The sequence below is a fragment of the Formica exsecta genome, unplaced genomic scaffold (genome assembly GCF_003651465.1).
Source record: "Formica exsecta isolate Colony F162 unplaced genomic scaffold, ASM365146v1 scaffold656, whole genome shotgun sequence".
Classification (NCBI taxonomy): domain Eukaryota; kingdom Metazoa; phylum Arthropoda; class Insecta; order Hymenoptera; family Formicidae; genus Formica; species Formica exsecta.
The window spans coordinates 106,648-111,700 of record NW_021853418.1 but is presented as its reverse complement, the minus strand read 5'-3'; positions in this window follow the sequence as shown (position 1 = coordinate 111,700).

The following is a 5,053-nucleotide window of genomic DNA, read 5'->3' as shown; positions in this document are numbered from 1 at the left end:
AGGAATAGGCAACGCATCATTCGAAACGTGCACGAGCGGTAAACGGAAAGCGATCGAGCTTAGTGATACGCTATTCATACCGGACCTACGGGCGAACCTCATCTCAGTCGGTAAGATTACCGACAAAGGACATAAAGTCGTGTTTACCGACACGAAGGCCGAGGTAATTGACCGCGCCGACAAAATATTACTCACCGCGAAACGGGAAAGGGGACTTTATTATTTTCCCGAGTTAATGGACGCCGAGTGCAGGAAGATCTCCGGAACGGACGACGCAACGAAGACGGCAAAGAAAAATACCCTCGAAGATTGGCACATTCGCATGGGACACCTCAATGTCCAATCTCTCCGCGAGGCCATCAAAACGGGATCTATTCAAGGAATCAACGTCGAGAACATCAACGAAGATTTCCAGTGCCATGTGTGTCTCCAGGGGAAGATGTGTCGAGCCCCATTTCCAAAGGTTTCGGAGAGAGTCACAGCCAGGAGCCAACTCATACATTCTGATATCTGTGGCCTGATGAGAGTCGCTTCACACGGAAAGAAACAATACTTTGCTACTTTCATAGATGATTTTTCGGAATGGTGCGAAGTAAGATTTATCAGCCAAAAGAATCACGTGATAAGCGAGTTCGAAAGTTTCAGAGCGCTGGTGAGCACGCAGCACGGAAAGACGATAAAATGCCTGCAGTCCGATAACGGACGGGAGTACGTTAATCAGGAATTCGACCAGCTGCTCAGAAGTCACAGCATTTTAAGGCAATTGACGGCTCCATACAACCCGGAGCAGAACGGCGTCGCCGAGAGACGCAACAGAACATTGATGGAAATGGCAAGGTGCCTGTTAATTCAGTTAGGCCTACCGCCAACCTTTTGGGCGGAGGCCGTCAACACGGCTAACTACATCCGCAACAGGTCGCCAACCAGCAAACTCAAAGGGAGAACCCCCCACAAAGAGTTGTTCGGAAAACCACCGGACGTGTCTATCTTTAGACGTTTCGGTAGCAGGTACTCGTCATGGACAAATCACCATGAGCACGCAGCACGGAAAGACGATAAAATGCCTGCAGTCCGATAACGGACGGGAGTACGTTAATCAGGAATTCGACCAGCTGCTCAGGAGACACAGCATTTTGAGGCGATTGACGGCTCCATATAACCTGGAGCAGAACGGCGTCGCCGAGAGACGCAACAGAACATTGATGGAAATGGCAAGGTGCCTGTTAATTCAGTTAGGCCTACCGCCAACCTTTTGGGCGGAGGCCGTCAACACGGCTAACTACATCCGCAACAGGTCGCCAACCAGCAAACTCAAAGGGAGAACCCCCCACAAAGAGTTGTTCGGAAAACCACCGGACGTGTCTATCTTTAGACGTTTCGGAAGCAGGTACTCGTCATGGACAGATCACCAGGCAAGGGAAAACTGGAGGCACGGTCAAGGAAGGGGATCTTTGTGGGATACAGCTCGGAATCGAAAGCGTACTAGATATGGTTACCGGAGGAGAAAAGGATCGAGACGTCCAGGGATGTCAGTTTCATGGATGGAATTCCAATTCAGTCGACTGATAATTGGGAGGATTTCCTCCCGCAGGATATCTCACGTCAAGAGATATCGAGTTCATTAGACGATGCAGACGCAGCAGGACGTCAAGAGCCACACGTAATGATCAATCTCCTCAACAACCGGGACTTACACCCCGAGATCGAGGAAGATGACCACGACGACGAAGAAGCCACCCGCGAAGAATATGAACCAGAAAACGCTTCAAGACGAGGTCCGGGCAGGCCGAGACTAGAGCGTACCGGGCGTCCCAGAAAACCTCGCAAGGTCCATGGAGCATCAAACTATGCCGGAGGAGAAGACGATTTCGCTTTCCTGAGCTCCCCCGTAGAGGGAGGGGGCGGAACATACTGTCTCCACGCATATACTTTTTAATGCGAAGTAAGGTTCTACATAGGTTTACAACTTTCCACGCGAAGCTAGGTTCAAAGCAAACCTATGTGTCTAGTTTTTCGATAGTGGAGCCCCCCGTAGGGGAGCGGAACCCACCGTGTCCACGCATACATTTTCCCATCCACACAACAATTGTAGGGTGGACCTAGCTTTGCGATGGGGACTGTGTCCAATCGGGTCTGTGTCCGATTGAGCCTGTGTCCGATTGGGTCTGTGTCCGATCGGGCCTGTGTCCGATCAGGCCTGTGTCCGATCCGGCCTGTGTCAGATCGGGCCTATGTCAGATCGGGCCTGTGTCAGATCGGGCCTGTGTCCGATTGCAACCATATGTGTCCGATCGGAATTGTGTTCGATCGGGTCTGTGTCCGATCGAGACTGTGTCCGATTGGGACTGTGTCCGATTGCAACAGTATGTGTCCGATCGGAACTGTGTCCAATCGGGTCTGTATCCAATCGGGACTGTGTCCGATCAAGCCTGTGTCCGATTGGATCTGTGTCCGATTGGGAAATATTGTCGTGTCCGATCGGTAATGTGCGCAATCGAGACTCACTCAAGGGAACAAGGATCAGGTGGCTATCAAGGCAACAACCATGTTGAGCGCGTTGGCAGCGGGAGATAAGGTTTGTCTTATGAATGAAGCCCTGTATGGCCTAAAGCAAGCTGACCGCGCCTGGAATAAACGACTAGACAGGGAATTGCGAGCGTTGGGTGCAAAGCCTGCAAACGAGGACCCCTGCGTCTATGTGAGGCATCGGAAAGAGATTCAGATTATCATCATCTACGTAGACGACATACTGGTGATGTGTCGCGACCCAGAGGAAATCAATCGTTTCGGACGAGAGTTGACGAACTTCTTCAAGGTAAAGGACTTTGGCGATCTCAAACGTTGTTTGGGGATGGATTTCTCCAGAAGCGACAAGGGCATATTCGTAAATCAGAGGACGTACATCAAAGACATTCTTCTGAGATTAGGGATGTCCGACTGTAACGCTGTCTCGACTCCTCTAGACGTCGGCACGAAGTTGATAAGGGGCGCAGCTTGGTCAAGCGCAGACGGCGAGAAATCACTTTACCGGGAATTAGTAGGGTGTTTGTGCTTTACCTATCACTGGCAACACGCCCGGATATAGTTCATGCTGCAAACTCATTGAGCCAGTTCAACGACTGCTTCAACGAGACTCATTGGGGCGCCGCAAAAAGGATACTTCGGTACCTTAAAGGTACTAACGACCAGGGGATTTTCTATAGTCGCGGAAACGGCTCCCTGGCAGGCTACGTGGATGCCAATTTGGGAGGTTCAACTAATGACCGGCGTTCCTTTACCGGGTACGTGTTTGTTATAAACGGAGAAGCCGTGGCCTGAGAATCGAGGAAACAGCGGACCGTTGCCCTTGCAACCATAGAGGCCGAATATATGGCTTTAAGCGAGGCGGCCAAAGAGGGCGTACATCTTCAACGTTTTCTGCTGGAGTTGAGCGCGATAGACGTCGGACCAATTAATCTGTTCAACGAAAACGTCAGTTTGCAGAGATTGACAATTAACCCGTTTTTCCACGCACGAACTAAACACATAAACATCCGTCACCATTTCGTGCGTGAAGTCGTGGAGTCTGGCCAAGTGGTTCTGGGGCATGTAGCATCGGATGAGATGCCGGCAGACGTACTAACTAAGGCTTTGACGAAACCGAAGCATGTTCGATGCGTCGAACTTTTAGGGCTGATGATGTCATCTTAAGAGCAAGCGGTTGTCTCGAGGGGAAGTGTTGGAATTACCGACAGCGTGCGATCCAACCTCTGTCGATCGCATGCCGTCGATAATTCCAACAACCTTGTCTATCGAAAACACAGATTATTACTTAGTCTACTCTAACCCGAGACGGTTTCCGGTTGCCTGCATTACGATATTCTCTCATTATATAGATCGTCATCAAGTGCTTTGTGTTCTTTCATTCTCGTTTGCATGCGCGTACCCTTGCAGTCTTTGTCACGAATGTCCTACTTACTAAACCAGATATCGAGCTAAATATTTTGTACGGCGAATGCAATATTAGCATTAAGATTCTTGTACCAACACAATATCTAACATTGTATTCAAAAATTAAATGCATAAATGATATAATTGTGACTAATACTCCACCAAGATTTTACGTGTACAATAAGGAAATGATTGTTTATCCGGTGAAATATTTCTATAATGATACGAATGAAAGTTTCGAGATTTTAACAAATACTCCCCATTTCTGTTTGCAAAAAGTTGTTAACTTTGTATTATCATCAATAATACCATCATATTTTATATTCAAAATATAACGTCTCGGTGATGTCCGATATATAAAAAAAATCTCGAAACTTTTTATATATATATATATATATATATATATATATATATTTGCGGAGCGCGCACGCATGTAATAGTAATAGTAGATAAGTATAGTTCACGACAAAACGTATGGATTCTGGTGTAAAACTAATAATTAATAATATTATAAATTAATTTAATGCAATATATGTATATACAATATTTCTAAGAAAATTTGCCATAATGTTTAGATATTTTTTCGCAAAAATTGTAAAATGTTTTTCAACTTTTCCTACAATTTAATATTTTTAACGTTTCTCGATGTTTTATCCCATATACTTCTATTTTTTGTTTTCCAATTTTATAGTTATTAAAATAAATTTTCTATTATAATAACATTTTAGAATAAAAATTATTTAGAAATTTTTTTTGTTAATATAACAATTTTTATCGAAATATTGTGTGTGTGTGTGTGTGTGTGCGTGTGCGTGTTCGTGTGCGTGTGCGTGTGCGTGTGCGTGTGTGTGTGCGTGTGCGTGTGCGTGTGCGTGTGTGTGTGCGTGTGCGTGTGCGTGTGCGTGTGTGTGTGCGTGTGCGTGTGCGTGTGCGTGTGTGTGTGCGTGTGCGTGTGCGTGTGCGTGTGTGTGTGCGTGTGCGTGTGCGTGTGCGTGTGTGTGTGCGTGTGCGTGTGCGTGTGCGTGTGTGTGTGCGTGTGCGTGTGCGTGTGCGTGTGCGTGTGCGCGCGCGCGCGCGCGTGTGTGTGTGTGTGTGTGTGTGTGTGTGTGTGTGTGTGTGTGTG